Source organism: Protopterus annectens, chromosome 3.part0 (assembly GCF_019279795.1).
Source record: "Protopterus annectens isolate FY-2018-M chromosome 3.part0, PAN1.0, whole genome shotgun sequence".
Lineage (NCBI taxonomy): Eukaryota > Metazoa > Chordata > Ceratodontiformes > Protopteridae > Protopterus > Protopterus annectens.
This window is the reverse complement of record NC_056731.1, coordinates 1,926,684,379-1,926,704,924: the sequence shown is the minus strand read 5'-3', so window position 1 is coordinate 1,926,704,924 and position 20,546 is coordinate 1,926,684,379. Positions and strand designations below refer to the sequence as shown.

General features: G+C 39.0%; 1 protein-coding gene and 1 non-coding gene across 2 annotated transcripts in view; both read right to left on the bottom strand.

Moving 5' to 3' along the window:
- LOC122797187 overlaps positions 1-20,546 on the bottom strand; it is a 529,981-nt gene that overhangs the window by 232,312 nt on the left and 277,123 nt on the right. The gene's annotated exons all lie outside the window — the stretch shown is intronic.
- Positions 1,030-1,165, bottom strand: LOC122797499. The gene has a single exon (XR_006364176.1). It is a non-coding gene; the product is annotated as a small nucleolar RNA SNORA9 (small nucleolar RNA).

Here is a 20,546-nt window from a genome sequence, read left to right as displayed (position 1 = left end):
CAGGCAACATCAATCCTGCATCCTCCACATTCAGAGGTCTACATCTTATTTCACCATCTAAAATTTATATAACCTCTTTTTGACAGCAACATGGAGGTCTCAAATCACTTCAAGCGGTTAATCTGGCAAATTCAAGGAAAAGAAAGCCATACAGTTTACCCAGCTTTCTGGAAAGAAATGCAGGGAAATGTTGAAGTTTGCCTTAGAGATTTACAGTAACAAATAGTGATACCTCTACTGCTTCCATTATGAGTGAAAAGATGGAAATGCACACCATTGCAACCTTACACCACAAGGGTGTCACAAAAGGTTAAGAGTAACGCAATGGAAACTTCAGACTGAAAGACACTGAAGTGCAAAGTCAAAACAAACTGAACAAAATGAAATGGACAAGAGCTATAACAAAAATGATAAAATGTGTCAAAAGCAAGCAATTTGTTATACAGCTTTATAACCAAAGGAGTGATATGGAGTTTACCAAAACAGAAACAAGAACCGACTAAGATTTCTTTTGTAAAGGAAAAGACTTTACCATATTCCCGTTTGTTACTGAAATATTAACCATTTTGCTACATTAATTCAAATAGCTATTAAATGAGAGAAATGGTTCCTCCCATTCTTAAAGCAAAGAATAGTATACAGACTGAATGAAACAAGCCAGTCAGAATTAAAGTATAAATCTAAAAAGTGATGAAGAGCAATATAAAATAAATGCTCTCTATCCTCCTTGCACGGTAAAAAAATAGGTTATGCATAAAGGATAAAATATTCAGAAGCCAAGCATACAACAGTCAAAAATTGTATTGACTGACTTTCCAGTTCAAGTGTCACATTTGCAATTTGCAATACTTACAGGTTGCGGTTGTTGCCATTGGTGTTTTTATCTAATCAACTTAGGGCAAGAAACTCAAGACAGGTACACACAAGCCAAATATAATCAGTGACCCAACTGCACACCTGTGGACAAGCTTGGCAATCAGCTTCTGCAATTCACTCTTCTGCCAGGTAATCTGGCTGAGATCAAAGCAAGGCTGTCTGAAGATTCTATGACCTCTTTTTGACAGCAACAAAGAGGCCTCAAACCACTTCAAATATTAATCTAGCAAGTTCCCAAGGAAAAGACAAGGCCATACAGCAGACCCAGCTTCGCTGGAAGGACTTGCGACAGAGGAAAAAAAAAAAAAAAAAAACATTTTTAAAAGATATTCAAGTAGTGTGGAGGCTCATGCAGGCACCATGACAAAAATGAAGCATTACAAAACATGCTAAAATACTGTAAAAAGTAAACTACTGTAAATAATGTACACCTCACTATAATCCCCTGGGAAGTGTGGCACACCAGTGGAAACTCATTTTACAAAACCACTTCAGTGTCAAATGACAACACAATACTGTATTTTGTAATGTCTGTCTTCTGGCCATTTTCAGCTGTACTACTTCACAGGATGTGGAAAAGCAATGACTGCCTATAGGCCCAGCTGAACACATTCCCACCCCAGTCTACAAGGCATGGTATAAATGTATATTAACTCATTCCTTCCAGTACAGCTCTTCTGAATGCGTATTTATTTACTTTTAACTCCCAGGGTGCGTGACTTGTAAGTTGTCACCTTATAGTCCAAACAAATATTCTCGTTTCTGGAACCATAAGCGTTACTAAAAAACAAAACTGCAAATTATTCAGTATAAAATCTTTACACAAGTGGCATTCGGTTTGATGCTTTAAACTGTATGTTATAAACAAAGGTAGTGATTAATTTTGTAATGTCGCATAAACTGAAGACATTTCAGTAACCATTCAAGACGCATACTGCCAAGCATAATTCTCTTCATACAGCTGTGAGCTTTCACAAGAGACTGCACAGTTCTGTTGCCTGAACGCCGAGATATTTAACTAAATGTCATTTGTATTATTTTCAAATCTCCTTAGCTGCATTAGACAGAAATCAAAAACAATTGCTTACCATCATGCATGCTTGAAGACAATCTAATGCATTGTATGCAGCATGGTTTTCGCATTATTAATGCAAATATGAACAATTTGACATCTATAGGCGTCAGAAGACAATGTCTGGAGGCATACTCCGCTTAAAACATCTTGAAAAATTAAAAGCAACCCTTTCTTTGCCAGACACCGATGATAGTGGCCAACATGTACTGCCAGACTGCATATTTTGAAGCTAGAAATCAGTGTTAGGATTGACCAGTAGGGCTCAATACTTACTTGTAGGGTATTTCAATGGCTGTCGAGCAAATTTAGAAGCTGCTCCTTTACACCCTACCATTGTGAAACTGCAGAGTACAGAGAGATGCAGTGGCATGGGAAGGAAAGCCACCCCGCCCTGCAACCCCCCCCTTTTCAGTACATTTAACTTGGTGCAGGGTTCAATGAACAGGCTACTGATGGACAGAGCCTCAAAAAAACACCATATACAGTTACTGAAAAAAACAAACTGTTTATGTAGGCTTTAAACCTTTTTAATATCTATCTTTCATATAAACAGCATCTATTAAAGCACACACACACACACTTACCATGCATTTCAGAACAAATGCACATTACTCAAGGAAATTTATGGCACCTCCCTCGATCTGGCCCAGACCATAACCTGACCACACACGTGTCTTACTATGTAAGTGTAGCAAGGGTTTAATGGGGGTACTAAGCAAACAGGCATTTCCAGAAGCTGCATTTAGTTAAAGCAGTCAGATCACGTTCCATTTAAGGCTGCAGGAGCTCTTAAGTTTTTTGGTAGCAAGCCCCCCCCCCATACATTTCAACATGAATATTAAGAGCCACCTGTAAGAACTCCCCATATTTTAACATGGACGAAGAAACACCAGTAAAAGGAAACAAAAAAGCTTAATTTTGAAAACCCAAAAGTTTCCAAAACCCAAAAGTTTCCAGTGAAGTGTACAACCACTCAAACATTAGAACTAAGATGTCACATGTCTGTTAAGGAGGTTGGTAGTTCATACATAGTAAATGTTGCATACAAGACTGCATGCTTAAGATTGTTTTAGTGGGGCATTAAAAGGGGACAGCACCCCCCCCCCCCCAAGTGCAACCAAGCACAAGTAACATGCCTTGTCTCAAAGTACTGCACCCATGTTAAGCTTATCTGTTCAGCTTGAGGCCACTGTGAAGGTTGATGCACCACTGTCTCATACAGGTATTGGTGGAAAATTCAGCGGCAGCTCTGTGACTCAGTCAAGCATGCCAGAAGCAGAGAAGTAGTTAACCATGAAATTAAAAGACTGCTGCTACTGATCTACAGTTTTTGCACAACACTAAGCAGAGTTGCACCATGTCAGAGAACGAAAATAATCCTTACTCTGAGAAAATGTAAAAACTGGCAAAAGGTTCTCCTATTCCGCAAACTGCCACTCCCTTAAAAGCCATTTAAGGATCTTTCTACACAAGCTCAAATGTGAGCTGTGCTGGTACAAGCTACTATTAACACCCTTCAATAAAATGCATGTGTGATATTCAGCCCAAGTTCCACAATGTTACTTTTCTCGCCAACACACAAGTCTACTGCATTCACTTTTACCATAAAATCTACAATAATCCCCCCATACTCCTCTACAAACTGTTCAATAATCTTAAAATTCTACCTACATGTTAAATCAATCCATCAAGACCATCAAAAAAAAAAAAAACTAGGTTCACTTTACAGGATAAAGGCAGTCTTAACCCCCTCCTGCTAGATTTGCCATAGCTCGTTCTCACCCACTTTCAACACTTCTGTATGCATCCCAGTTACTCACCAATCTAAACCAGTCTGCCCTTAAACTATTTGCTACAACCACATTGCCAGATTTGCCATTGGCCTGCCTTACAGGACTCATTTTATCAGCCTAAACCAGCCTGGGTGGCTAGAATTACCCAGCTTGATCCAGTATAACCGGATTGTTGCCCATAAGATAGTTTTTTAAGAGCAGGAGTATTGTCTGGATTGTAATCACCCCCTATCACAATATCCCAGACCTCTTCGATCCTCTAATAAAACTACTAGTCCAGACTATTAAAACTAATAACTCTGCCAGTTGACACAGCCAACTCTGTAGGCAGATCCTGGAACTCTCTCCCCTGAGATTACTTTTCTCACCAACCTGAGTGAATTTAAGATTAAGGAGTCTAAACTGGCTAGGTCAATGTAGCAAACTTGACTAACTCTCCTCTAAGAGTTAAAAACAGTAATTTAGCCTACCTAGGTTACTTAATCCTGACATACACTTACATTTACCTCTAAACTTGTTTAGGTAAGTAAACACCGCAAATAGTGTCTGAATCTTACTGTACGAGTTCCAACAGTACCTTTAGCTAACCTGTGTTACTTAACACTGACCTACTCTTGGTATTTTCTTTAACTATGGAAGTTCTATAACTTGCTTAAGTATGCAACCACTGTAGATATTGTATCTTAATCTTAACTGCTTACCTTGGAGGTTTTCTCCCCGGGCCTCTGCTGAAAATGGACATGTATCCAGTTGGACTATCCCGGTCAACAAATGTAAAGTAAAATGCTTATCAAATTTACTAAACATCACTCAATAACAAGTCCATTATGCTTCTTGTGTGACAGCAAGCAAGCATCAGTTCACCCCACATCTGGGTATTCACATGTATGGAGTCAGCATTACACACTACAGAGCCCTCCCCTGGGGATTGGGTTTCTTACATTAAGAGGTGCAACATCACTCAAGCAAGCAAAAACTTTGCTAGCAGCTCTAATGTGGCTATTAAAGCTAGGGTGGCATATGCTGCAATGATCCCGGTACGTGCAAATCACCCAGTTGAATTACACTTGTAAAACAGTAGTCTACACAATGCAGTAATGCTTCTGTCTATCCAGAAGTAGAGCATGCACCACCAGCGTATTGTCAATCAAGGCACTACTAGCAACAGAGGCATACATACGGCTATGCAAGACTTACTACTGTGCATTATGGGAACCAGTGTGTTAACATACAACTACATTTCTAATAACATATAAACTCAACCTTGTAGGTTTGTGTGTGCTAAAGGGAGGGGGGGTTAGCTAGTGTAGTTAGCATGCAAGAGACAACTCCATATGCTTGTACAACAAAGTCACTTGCTAACAGGTTGGAAATCCAGAAGTTCCACAATGTTCCCAAACAAATACAATGCTACCTTTCATATACTAAAAATGCATGTTTTTCTCCTTACCTGCACACAATCCATTTCAAGACAAATTAATGAACCATCTTGCTTGTGAAAATAAACAAAAACTGGCAACAAGCAGAAATGAGTAGAGGGAAAACAGGCTAACAGCATATTTTTAGCAGCATTGCAAAAATACCCCAGGATGCAGAAGAGGCATCAGGAAGTATTCCTGAAGATAAGTCAGTTTGCAAACTCACCGTAAGAATTCCAACTTGAAAATGTTGGAGACGCAGTAAAGCTGAAAAGACGTTTCTGCCAAACGTAAAGATAGACTCAGACAATTGTATACAGAAATGCAGTCATTTTTAACTCCCCCCGATTTCCTGAAACATCACTGAAATTGTCTCAAGATTTTTCACTGCCCTCTCCTGAACATACAGACTTTTGGAAGAAAAAGCAATGGGACTGTCCCTTCACATCCCTGACAGCTAAATTCCTTCAGCAAAGGCATGCCTGTTCACGCATGTCTTTCGGAGGCCACTCTACCGCAGGGAGGACATGCAGACTCCACACAGAAGGCCTCCAGCAGAGAACCGTACAGGAGAACCTCTAGTAACAAGTCAAATCTGTTGCATGTTGATTTTTCATCCCTTTGATTTGGGGCAAGTTGCTTTTTATAATTGAATTTATGCACATTTACTTCATATGAGTTTTTAAATGAACAAAATACTGCTAAATCCATTTTTCCTGCTTTGTGAAATTTCACAAGGTAACACTATCATTTCATAAGATCAGGTGTTTAAAGACAATTAACTTGAACAGGATGAACTTGACAGTAGTTCGGTGTTGATATGGTTTTGTCACTTTTCTGAACGTCGCAATTAAGAGCTGCTAGTTTTGCAGGATCCCTATTGTGCACATAGTAGCCTATGGCTTTATGCTCAAGTTCACACAGAGGTCTATTATTTCCACTGAAAAACTTCCTGGATGGGGTACATTGCCAACTGAGGAGTAACTAGTTTATACAGCAGGTCAGATATTGTTATTAGACAAAGGCTTTATGGGGTGGTGGATAACTATACAAAAGGAATAGTTTTTCACCAATTGCTTGTTTTAATCTAATGTTTAATCTTGTTTAATAGTCTGCATGTCGGGGAGGATTACCTTTTGAAATAATCCTGCAAGACTGAGCACATATCGTTCTTGCTGCACTTAATTTCCTTATTAAAAACGAAACTGACTTGTTAATGTTATATTTGAAAATGCACTTCTGCTCAACACAGATTGTTTAGTTTGTATGGGGAGCAGCCATGGGAAGTGGGGTTGCAAGGGGGGGCTGCAGAAACAATTACTGCACAAAATTATAATTAAAGATACCATAAACAAAAAAAAGCTTGAAGTCTGTGTTAAGTGGTCAGAAAATGAATATTCACAATGTCACTGGATAATCTGCTTGGCTCGTCACTCAGCCATGCTTTCCATGCAACATCACATGGGCTTGCCTTGTCAATCATTTGGCCATTCCCATTCCTGCACAAAAACCACAGTGGGGTAACATTCTAATACAACGCTAAAAAATACAAGTGTCCCCAATATTCCTTCATATTCTTTCCTGATCTAAAATTTGTTTTAGTAATTTGAGAACAGTCATTCAACAATGCCGTACATTAGTGACACAAAAAAATGCAAGTTTTGCCTGTTGAGTACACAGTTGAACCACATGGTATTTAAATGAGAACCACACCCACAATACAAAAACAGGTTAATTTCATAATGGTTCGGTGTCCTACATTTTAACACCATTCTGGGACGATTTAGAGGTTTTTAAATATTTTTATATGTAACTTCTGAGTTTGACCACATGGGTCTGGTATTTTGAAATTATGATTTAGTCCCTCCCATAACATAGTGTGCTTGGCTCCAAATTATGTCATGTATGCTTACTGCTTCCTGAAGCTCCTGTTACTGCATTAATTTTACATGCATAGACTGCTGCCTTTCAGTTAGTTAAGCAAAATTTCATGCCATTCAGAGACTACAATGCAAATGCCACAGAACAGACTTTCAAAGTGCTTTTTACTGCTGCTTCTTTTTAGAATGGCCAAACTGAAGGGCTTTGTGAATCTCCCACCCCCTTTCACACCTAACTTCCCTAGCTGTCTATGTGCTAAGGGTAATTTGAGCTGTTATCACTTGTGATTGACAGCACACAGCAGGAAACTTGACCAGAGTACCGTTTCCTTGTTCTAGCCTTTACCTTCTGTACAGGTAGGGAAAAGTACCAGGCAGCTGTGACATCACAGCATGGGTGGGCTTTTAGGTCTTGGAAATGTCAGTTTGGGGAAGGGACTGGACAAAAAAAAAAAAAACTACCAGTATTCATAGGTGGAGACTAACAAGCTTTCTCAGGGCGGGACAATTTTTTTGAAAGTGAAACCACCACAATACTGCAAGATACTATTTATTCTAGTGGGGGAAAAAACTGTAGATTTAAAATATTTTATACACTGTACTGTTTACTAACAGTAAAATAGAAGGGACAGAGAAGTTGAGCATTTAATAAAATCCCATTGTTGTCCTTTAAGCATGTACACTGGAAAGCGAAAATGGCTCTCGCTGACAAGTAGTTTTGGAAAAGGGTTTCTGGATGAATAATGTTATTGCAGAAGGTGGGGCATCCCTTAAACCCAGCACTACTGAAAGTGAAACAAAACCAATCGTAGAATTTAAGTGAGAAATAAATACTGGCAATGGGGGACAGAGGTGGTTCTGCTCCACAAATAGGCATTATGAACATGTACATTTTTAGCATAAAAATTATTGGTCAAGAAAACAGAAATCAGCTTGCCTGCGAATCTTTACCCGCAGGAAGAATGGGTACTTTTCATTCCGATTTTTTTTCGTCTAGACTTATGATTTTAAGAGCAAGAGGCTAGTCAACCACTGAGGATTAAAGTCACTAAATGACAACTAATTTCAAAATTTATATCCATCAGAAAGTGATTAACACTGTAAACAATTTTGACCCCAGCGTTGTTACCGCACAGCAAGAGGTTCTCCCGTTCGATTCTCGGCTTAGGAGTGCTTTTTGTGTGGAGTCTGTTCTCCCCGCGGTTGGGTAGCGTTCGAGAGAAATGCGTGCGTAAATGGGCCTGCCTTCATTTAAGGTTGGACGTCAAGCTGGCACCTCGGCGTTTCGTAAAAATCTGCCAATCATTAGCGGACCGGAGTTCCGCCATGGCGACCCCATTCCGGAAAAAAGCCGAAGGCAAAACTTTGACCCCACCATTACTCGGTGTTAGGCACAATTTTTCGCACTAACAGGTTAAGAGGATTTCAACAAAAAATATAAAAGAGTAAACAAATATTCACTGGCTAACAGTTGAACATAATCACACACCTCCGTTACTTCAAACATGCGATAAAACTTAATGACTTGCACAGAACACTTTTCCGGGGGGGGGGCATATTATAACGCGTAGGCCCAAATCTGCGCCCTCACGCCTGCCTTTGACCTATCACACATAGCTACCACCATTACTCAAGTTGCATCCGTTCACAATCCTTTCCCCCATGTGGGGTGCGGGGTACGACAAGTAAACCTACCACTAGCTTTCCCACCGTCTGGTACTGTTCTTCCACACCGCTCAAAACGGCTAATTTAGAGGTAGTACAAACCACCTACTTCAAGCATTTTGGTGCATGATCATCACAGAAAACCCAAAAGAACGTACGAGCACGTGTAAGCTCCACACAAAGGCACCTCGCCAGGACCCAAACCAAAGAACCCCTGCTAGGAAGCAACAACCCAACAATACTCAGCTACTGTCCTTCGCAATCTAATCACGGGCGGTAAACAAGGTGCCCGGCGTCAGCGCCACTTAATCCCCAGGGGTGGCAACATCAACAGTTGTAACAGCAGTTATTTAAAAGACAGAACAATCCGCGTAGAAAAACTCAGCTCATGAAAACGTTCTCCTCAATACTCGTATGGTACAGTTCGCTGCGCGTCTGGTGCGACAGTAGGTGTAAGTTTGTACGTCCAACTGTTTTATTACCAAGTTCGGAGTCTTAAGCCTTTCTATAAAGCCACTCCTATGCCCGATGTCATAGTACTTGAAAATAAAAATGATCCAGCGAACCTCTTAAAAATAAATACGCGTCAAATTTTATATACATATTTACTTACTTTATAAACACGTTTGCCTTACTGGGCCTTTCTATCTATCCCGCAGGGGGGAACCCCAAAAGAGGTTCTAGAATAAATTTTAGTAAATCTACAACGCCTAGCTAAACAAGAACAAACAGCCAAAATCCGCAATCGTTTTATAGATGTATTTTATACCTAATCCGATAACGGTAATAAATACTACCTGAACCTACCAGTACGCGTTCTAGCAGATGTATAATGACTCCTTTAAGATTCTACCGTACCTTTTCAAAGCCTTCTACTTAGTAGGCGCATGCGCGTAATAAACTCCCACCCCAAATGCGAAACACTTTCCAAGAATGCGCGAGAGTTGTAAGTGTAAAATTAGGCGATTTTGTATATAGGGTTGGCCGAGAAACTCACCCCCTTCAGGGTAATGTAACTATACCAAATACTAACTTTAAACACACTCGGTTACAGGTCCCGCAAACTTTACGGCGTTTTTTAGCAAGCAGTAATATCCACCAGGATGTGTATTCTGTAAATAGCCCACACCCAAATAGCCTCTAAGGTCTACCACACCCGAAGGGCATTATCACTAACCCTGGACGGATACCTTGCAAGTGTTCCACATTACGAGGAATGTACCGCATTTGGGGGCTACAAATTTCATGTTTCTCGAAGTTCCACATTTTAACACATGCAGTGTTAAGGATTTTTAATTGAAATCAATGGTAAATAGAAATAAATCATATTCATTCACTAAAATATCTTCTTTATAAGTAAAACCAGCGTATTTTAACCATCCTATGACCTTCTTAGCCGAAGTTGCTAGTAATCTATTAGTAGTGTTCCACATTTTGCCCATTTGTTCTACATTATGAGGGCTAGTGTTCCTCATTTTGGATATGGGAGGTTGAGAGCTATGGCTAGAGGATATAGGACATTATTGTGTTTACAGTAGGAGTTGCCTGTTAAATTGTTTTGTATTTGTGTTTATATATATTATATATATATAAATTAGGGTAATCCTATGGGCTAGGGACATTAGCCTAGTACACACCTATGAACCTATAAACGTGTATGTATATTATATATATATATATATATATATATATATATATATATATATATATATATACACACATACATATATGTACATGTACATGTGTGTGTGTGTGTATATATATATATATATATATATTATATATATATATATATATATATACACACACACATACATACATATATGTATATGTACATATGTGTGTGTGGGTTGTCTTTCGGCTTTTCCCCGGTTAGGGGTCGACACAGTGGAACTCCGGTCCGCTAATGATTGGTAGAAGATTTTCACAGTGCCGAGTTGCCAGCTCGACGCCCAACCTTCAGCTAAGGCATGCCCAATCACGCATGTCTTTCGGAACGCCACTCGACTCGCGGGGAGGACATGACAAGTGGTTAGAAAAACATTTTATATAGCCCACCTAATCATGAAGGGATTCACATCTAGATCAGGGGAGGTCATCGTGCCTCTTTACTCATCCCTCATCAGGCCCATAATTGAGTACAATGTCCCTTTTGTCATGTACCTTACCAGACACCTGCAGCAACTGGAAAGACCCCAAAAGTACCTCACCAAGAGGATCAAAGGGCTCAAACAGATGCCATATGCTGCCCGGTTAAAGAAACTCCAGCTCTATTCAGTGGCATACTGCCTGCTCAGAGGTGACCTGTGCCTGACATATAAAGCTATGTCCAACCCGGAATTAATGGACATGCTGCACCTCAGAAAATCCAAATCCCATTGAGCCACGCGCTCGAGAGACTTGAACCTCAGCACTGAAATAAGTAGGACATGCTGGAAGGACAGATTCATAACCCAGAGACTCCCTTCACTCTGAAATAAAATCCCAGTCCAGGTTAGGCAGAGTCCCTCATTGACTCTCTTCAAGAGGAATCTTGATGAGTGGATGGGAGATCGTAGGTTTACCCCGGGTATCACTTCTGTGTCACTGTTAGACAGAGGCACAGTATACTAGCCTCAAAAAAGGGCATAGCAAAATTAATTTAAAATGGGTGGCGAAAGCCAAACACACTCTGGCTAGGCTTATAAATGCCCTAGGGCAGATAGCCTAGTATGAACCTATGAACCTATGTATATATATATATATATATATATATATATATATATATATATAGATATATATAGATATATATAGATATATATATATATATATAGGTTCACATGTGTGTACTAGGCTAATGGCCCTGGAGTCTTTACAAGCCTAGACCATGGATGTGCTCTGGCATCGTGCCACCCGATGTTAGTTCCCAGTGCCTCTATGAAGTAGAGTCACTGGAGTGATCCAGGAGTGAACTTTCTATTATCCATCCACTCAAGATTTCTCTCGAAGAGGGTTAGAGAGGTGATCTGCCTGGCATGTATGGGAAATCTATTCCAGAGCATGGGCAGTCTCTGGGTGAGGAACCTGTCCCTCCAGCATGTTCTGTTGATTGTGGTAATAAGGTTGAGGTCTCTGGAGCGTGTGGTGTGGAGGGATTGGGATTTCTTTAGATGTAGCATTTCTAATAGAGCTGGGTCAGACATGGCTTTGTAAGTCAAGCAGAGATCACCTCTAAGTAGGCGATATGAGACAGAGAATAGCTGGAGTCTTTTGAGTCTGTCAGTGTAGGACATGTGTTTAATGCCTATGATCCTCTTCATGAGGTACTTCTGTGGCCTCTCCAGCTTTTGCAGGTGTTAGTGAAGTACATGCCAAATGGGGCATTCTGGTCGATGATTGGTCTAATGAGGGAAAAGTAGAGAGAGACGATGACCTCTTTCTTCCTGGATGCAAAACCCTTGGTAATGAGATGTGGCACATAGAAGAACTTTCAGACCACAGTGGCAATGTGGTGGTCGAAGGAGAGGTTGTTGTCAACCTGCATCCCCAGATCTCTTATAGCACCTTCAGTGTTCAGTGGACTCCCATCGATGTGGTATTTATTGGGAACTGAGTATTTTTTGACATTAAGCTTAAGGCCATGGTTTTGACACCAGTCATTGGTCTCAGTGAGGCCTTTCTGTAGGATGTCTGCATCATTTGGGGAGTTAATAATGGCTCCCAGCTTGCAGTCGTCTGTGAACTTGGTCAGACAGAGTCCCTTTGTGTTGGCCTGGACGTCTGAGAAGTTGATGCCAAGAGAAGAGGACCCAGGACTGATCCCTGTGGGACTCCACTCATGACTGGTCAGCAGTCTGACTTGGAGTCTGCTACTTTCACACTGTGTATTCTATATGTGAGCCAATTTGCAACCCACATAGTGATACAGGGGTTGATGCCTAGTTTGGTGAGTTTATCAATAATTCTTGAGTGAGGAATGGTATCAAATTGCATGGGGTCTAGAGTTTGGAGATTTCCTACATCTTTGTTAATTAGCTTCATGATGATGCGCTCCATAGCTTTACATATCAGACTTGTCAGGCTAATGGGGTGATAATTCCCAGGGTCTATAGTGGCTCCCCCTTTATGGAGAGGGATGACTGTAGCAGTGTGCCATTCAGTAGGTACAAAGCCTGAGGTAAGGCTATGACTAAACAGGACAAACAGATATGGTGCCAGTTCACTTTGTAGTTCATGTAGAACACAGCCAGGGATATTATCGGGTCCCATGGAAGCTGTATTCTTGGTCTTGCACAATGCAGCTGTAACCTGTTCTGCAGTAATGCTGGGTGCCTGGCATTCTTCTGGTACTGTGATTGGTCCTTTGGGGGGTGGTAAAGTTGACAATCTTTCGGCCAGTATGTTGGTAATATCTGTTGGCTGAGTATAGGAGGTACCATTGTACAATATCTCAGAGCAAATCTATGTATTGCTGTGGAGGTTCTTGATATAGCTATAGAAGGGTTTGTGATTGTTTTTAGTGTCTGCCACAATTCTGCCTTCATATCTGGATTTAGAGGATTTGATGAAGGATCTCAACTTTTTGTTGAGTCTAATAAGGGAGTTTTTCCAGTCTTGGGACTTCACCTTTTTCTGCAACAGTTTCTTCCTTCTGTTGTAGAGTTTATTAATTGCAGGGGACCACCAGATTGGCTTCCTTTTTTGGAGGAGAGTGTCTTGGTTCTGTTGGGTATGGCTAGTTCCACACATTTGTGTACATGTTCGTAGAGTGCATTGGTGTATGATTTGGCAGTCATGCAGCTATTTTCCATTGACATGGGTGCCGTGAAGTTAGCCACCTCTGTTTTTAGGAGTCCAAAGTCAGCTTTGCAGAAGTTTTTCAAGGTAGTTACCTTTACAGGGTGTGTGTGTGTTTTGGTGAGATGTGGATTTCCATGGTGATTAGTTTATGGTCGGATCTAACCAGGGAGAGACTGACTGTTGGTGTAGAGCAACGGTCACCCGTGTTAGAAATAACCAGGTCAAGGATGTTGCTTCCTCTAGTGGGGGTCAGAATGAGCTGGTCCAGGGCTTTGGAACTGATGAATTCCAGGAAGTGTTCCCAGGTGATGGAGGGGTACTTGAAGTCTCCTAGTAAGAGAGTGTGCATATATACATATGTATATATGTCTATATATGTATATAAAATCTGCCATCTCGTTATACTCCCAAAAACATGTTTGCTGTTACCTCTATCTTTCCCATCACACTTCCATTTGCTGTCTTCTTGAGGAAGAATTCTTTGAAGTCTATGTGGGGTAAAAAAATATCTATGCAAATATTTCCAAGCAAAATTCATAAACCTCCTAGACTTTGTTACATACTTTTTTCAAACACCTTCATTGAATTATCACTTATGACACTGGCACATTTACATTTATATAAAAGTAATCAAACTATTAACAAGTTAAAATTAACAAACATTCTGCCCCACATATATTGCTATATATCATATAACCTAACCATCATTACATGAATTGTTCAATTCCTGCATATATGTATATAACACACACACACACACACACACACACATATATATATATATATATATATATATATATATATATATATGGCTCTAGGACGTTTGCTCGACAAATGGCCGAAATCCAAATGGCCGGGCATACTTACGCGAGAGTGCTTTTCACCGTAGAAGCATTTTCGCATAAGTATGACTGTTGCTGAGGCTGTACTACGGTGCGGGTAAGGGACATTTCCCTTTTCTCCACTGTAGTGCTGTCTCGGAGGGAGAATATTAAAGTAGGGGGGTGTGGGGGGCACAGACCCTCACATGGGCTAAAATGTAAATGTAGTGTTTTTTTTTTGTCACATGCTTTAACGAAAGCGCTTTTTTGATAAAAGCGCTTTCGTTAAAGTGTGCTCGGGTTTTATGTATTTGGGCATTTGCTCAGTCGAGCATATATATATATATATATATATATATATATATATATATATATATATATATATATATATATCTACAGTGCTGTTTTTGTAAACAAACAGGTGGTGGTACGCATATGTTGCATTTTAGTCAACCCCCCCATGACCCCCCACGCAGTCATTCCAGTGTCCCATTATTTGGCTATTTCTCCCCAGTTGCCATAAACACCATACAAAACTCTCAGTGTGCATACTGCTTTCTGCTTTACTTCTACAATGATTACAGATATTTGGATTTAATTTAAAACTTTTATTTCAAATTTTCCAGCACAAACACTGATAGATGTTTGCTAAACAAAGCAATACAGTCTCACAATGAAAACAGACTTAGCATTAAAACTTCTGTGACTTTGAAACTCACATTCATTGAAACAGCATTGAAACCCACATCCAAAGAAAATACACCTGGCCAGTGGCAGATTAAGTTTGCCTTTGGGCTGTTTTCAAGTCATCGACCCCTTGCACACATTTTTATGACCATGCAGAATTTCTTTGATTCACCTTCCTGATTGTATTACATTATAATATATAATAATTAAATTATATCCCTTGTATAATACAACACTTGTTAAAGCGTGTTTTAAATGTATAGCCGGTAAGCAAAGAAACAAAACATATGTCCAACTGAGAACATTTCAACTATAAAAGGCCACTCAAACTTCTGTCATTACAAATCACCTATATCAGTTAATATGCACAGTCTCTGCAGAAGTAAAAGTCATCTGAATAATTTTACATTAAACAGATCTGAGTATAACTAATGAAAACCTTGCTGCTAGGAAAAAATTCATATTTAAGTATTTCATCTACAAATTCACTGCCTGCTGCCCTTGAAGAATAAATTGCCTATGTTACATTAAAAATGATAAGCTGGTAATATTGCAATAGGGAATGGATGGCAAACTAAAACAGGTTCATGGTTACTAGGCATCTTATCCAAAGGAGGACATACTCAGGACTGCAGCACCCCACCCTCTTAAAATCCAACACAGTGTCAGCAATCCATCTACATGCTGTGGGAATAGAACCCACAGCCTTCTGCATCAAAACAAAAGTATGCTACCTGCTGTGCTACTAACACTGCTTTAAAACTCTAAACACACAACAGTGATACCATTTGCTAAGCAAATCAGTTGCATATTTTGGGTAGAGGCTTCAGGCTCTTGTCTCCTGTAGCTAAGGTACAGGGCTTGAGCCTATGCAAATTACTAACCACATGTTAACCCTAACTAGGGCATTTCACTGTCTCACGCACATTCACACCTCAACCTTTTAATGCAAGAAATCTGGACCAAGTCTAAAATAAATAGGAACAGATTATAAATATTTATCTCATGAACTTAGAAGATTGCTAGAATAACAGGATTTGTGTTAGTATGCATTTTTCTAAAGGATATGAAGTCTAAACCTCAAATATTTGTCATTATTTAGCAACTTCAATCTTTTTATGAGGAAAAAACAAAAATATGGGGCAAAAATCTGGACATTCTGCAAAAACTTAGGCAATTGAGGGGTATGCTACCTATCTCTTATACACACACACACACACACACACACACACACACACACACACACACACACACACACACACACACACACACACACCATACCTCTCAACCTCTGAGCACAAGAAGTCTGGGTAAAGCCTGTCATAATGGGGGGACAAAGGCCCAAAACTAAGGACACATTTTACAGTGGATGTAAAAAGTTTACACACCCCTGTTAAAATGACAGTTTGTTGTTATATAAAAAATGAGATCACAATAAATAATTTCAAAACTTTTCCCACCTTTAACTGAAAAACAAACAAACCTGTTAGGGAAAAAATATAAAAAAACTTGCAATATGCTGGTTGCATAAGTGTGCACACCCTTCATACCCTTAAACTAATTCTTTGTTGTGTGTGTGCACACCCTTAAACTAATACTTTGTTGAAGCACCTTTTGATTTAATTACAGCATTCCGTCTTCTTGGGTACATACCTGCCATCAATTAAATAGACTCTGATTAACCCCAAATAAAGTTCATCTTTCCTAGTAGGATTTTCCTGATGTTTTCTCAGTTGCCTGCTACAGCAAAAGACATGATTCGCATAGAGCTTACAAAACATTAAAGGGATCTCATTGTTGAAAGGTATCAGTCAGGAGAAGGGTACAAAAAAATTTCCACACCATTGAATATACCATGGAACACAGTGAAGACAGTCATCAAAAAGTGGAGAAAATATGGGACAACAATGACGTTGCAAAGAACTGGATGTCCTTCCAAAATTGATGGAAAGACAAGACAAAAACTGGTCAGGGAGGCTGCCAAGAGACCTACAACAACCCTGAAGGAGGAGCAGGAATTTCTGGCAAGTACTGGTTGTGTACTACATGTGACAACAATCTCCCGTATTCGCCATATGTCTGGACTACGGGGTAGGGTTGCAAGACGGAAGCCTTTTCTTACACAGAAAAACATCCTGCCCCAGCTAAAATTTGCAAAACAATACATCAAGTCTCCCAAAAGCATGTGTGAAAATGTGTTATGGTCTGATGAGGCCAAGGTTGAACTTTCTAGCCACAATTCCAAAAGGTACGTTTGGTGCAAAAACAACACTTCGCATCACCAAAAGAACATCATCCCCACCATGAAGCATGGTGGTGGCAGTATCATACTTTGGGGTTGCTTTTCTTCAGCTGGAACTGGGGCTTTAGTGAAGGTGGAGGGAATTATGAATAGTTCCAAATACCAGTCACGTTTGGCCCAAAACCTTCAGGTGTCTGATAGAAAGCTGAAGATGAAGAAGAATTTCACCTTTCAACATGACAATGACCCCAAGCATACATCCAAATCAACAAAAGAATGGCTTCACCAGAAGAAAATTAAAGTTTTGGAATGGCCCAGCCAGAGCCCAGACCTAAATCCAATAGAAAATCTGTGGGGTGACCTGAAGAGGGCTGTGTACAGCAGATGTCCTCACAATCTGACTGATTTGGAATGCTTTTGCAAGGAAGAGTGGGCAAATATTGCAAAGTCAAGATGTGCTATGCTGATAGACTCCTTCCAAAGAAGACTGAATGCTGTAATTAAATCCAAAGGTGTTTCAACAAAGTATTAGCTTAAGGGTGTGCACACACTACAAAGTATTAGTTTAAGGGTGTGCATACTTATGCAACCAGCGATTTGCAAGTTTTTTGTTTTTTATATTTTTTCCCCTAACAGATTTGTTTGTTTTTCAATTGAATTGTACAGGTAATAGGTCACATTAAAGGTGGGAAAAGTTTTGAAATTATTTATTGTGGTCTAATTTTTTTATATCACAAAAACATGGCATTTTAACAGGGGTGTGTAAACTTTTTATATCCACTGTAAATATTGCTCTTATAAATTCAGAACATTTCTAGAATAACAGGATTTGTATTAGAATGCATTTTCTAAAAGACGTGAAGTCTGAAACTAAACTCAAATGCATGCCATTAATTATTAACTTTAATCCTTAGATCATCCTAGTGATTTCTCAAAAAAAAAGACAATTTTTATGAGGAACAGACCAAAAATATAAGGCAAAAATCTGGACATTCTGTGAAAATCTGTACAGTTGAGAGGTATTACACACACATACACCCCCTACCTCCCTCTTAAACCCTCCCCCATACCTCTCATTCTTTTATAGCAAGAAACCTGGACAAAGACACACATAATGGGGGGGTGTCCAAAAATAGGGACACCTTTTAAATATTGCTCTTACAAACTTAGAAAGTTAGAACAACAAGGTTTGCATTAGTATGAACTTTCTGAAGGATATGAAATCTAAAGCTCAAATGTCTGATATTATTTGCTGTCAAGATTACGTTGGTTTGGACATGTGCTGAGGATGGATGCAGAGTATATTGGGAAAAAGATGCTAAGGATGAAGCTGCCAGGTAACAGGAAAAGAGGAAGGCCTAAGATAAGGTTTATGGATGTGGTGAGAGAGGACATGCAGGCGGTTGGTGTGACAGAACAAGATGCAGAGGACAGGAATAAATGGAAACTGTTGATCTGCTGTGGGACCCCTAACAGGAGCAGCCAGAAGAAGAAGAATAATCCCCAATGATTTGCCAGCGATTGCCAGAAAAAACACAGTTTTATGAAAAACAAACCACGGGTGTGAGACTAAAATCTTGACATTCTGAGAAAATCTGGACATTTCAATCACTCACACACACACACAAGGATGTAGCAAGGATTTTCAAATTTGTACTCACAGCTCCCAGGCTGCTGCCCCTACCAAGCCACACCCCCACCATGATGCTGCTCTCCACCCACCTCTTACATATTATTGCCTAAGCCACACCCCATCGCAATGCTACTCTTTCTCATGCCACCACAATTACATGATGAAGCAATAAAACAAAAGCAGACAATTACCCCAAATGTACATTTGTTCTTGGTTTAAAAAGACATTTAGCAGTTTCCCATTTTCATTATAGTACACTTTTTCTCCAGCAGATCTGTATCTGGACACTCACAGGTGCTTTTTAATACATTGTACTTCAGCTCCCACATTTCTTTTTTTTTCCATAATAAATTTTTATTGAAATATATTTTCCAAAAACATTACAAAAATACAATAAACATCACACACATAATACACTATAACTACTACAAACCATTTATACAATATCTACATGAAATGCTTCCTATATTTAATATATTCCTAAAATCAATATCATGCTACTATAATATTGAAGACCTTTTCCCATATTTTCGGGTTAAGCTCCCACATTTCTAATAAAGTTACAGAAGACTGGGTTTTAGTAGCAGGGCTGCAGTGTGAAATGCCAGATACCTCCCTCCACCACCAAGCCTACCCCAAGACTCTTCAGATGGATGATATTTGTTCCACAATGCTGATGTTCTCAGTTCACGACTCTCACTTTTAACAGTTAATACACTAAGCTAGGAAAAGAAATAAGGGACTGGTGGAGGTAAAATATTGTTATTCTGCTTAAAAGGGAAATTAACCATGTTATGTCTACTATATCATTTAGAAATGGAAAATTCTAAATGTTATCTTTGGCAGCATCATAATAAATTTAACTTATACTACTTAAAACATTCATCAATTCTATATTAAAATAATCAAAGTAAATGGTAAGTTTGCCATCAAAACAAATAAGCACAGAACAATATGTCATGTTTTCTAACACCTACAGTTATAAAATTTGCAATTTTGTGTAATAAATATAATTATATAAAGTGATATAATTATCATAACTTATGATTAATTTAACACAATATACATAAATGTTCAAATCATTAACATAAATTGTTTTTACAATTCAGATAAGTACAGCCATCATACTTGTAATATGCAGTTCTTTTGTTATCACAATTAACTTTTATTGAATAATAATTAAAATCTATTTAATGAGCTATTTATACAATGGTTGATAGAATTTAAAACTAAAACATTAGTAGCTAAACCATTATTAGCAAACTTACAAAAGTAAGGTAACTAATTAATAAGCAGTGCAAAATGAATATCTCGGTACCGATGTTTGTTATACTTGTGAATAAAGAAATTTAACAATTGCATATATAAGTTACTGGTTGTCTTGGGTTAAGTTCTGGTGAAACCAACAAACTATATTTCTGGATAGACTCAAACTGACCAAAACAGAAAATGACCAAACACCAATAGTTTATGTTGTAAATGAATTAATCTGACAAAACGCCATCTATGTATTATAATATTCACAGATGTTTTTATTATCATAGACTACTTGAACAAAGTAACACAACTTACAGTTCCAAATATATGTATTGCTCTGGGTTGTGTGGATGTCTGAGTTAGGACCTTAGAAAACTGCAGCAGTTTCACATAGGCATCCTCCTGGCTTATATTCTAGTT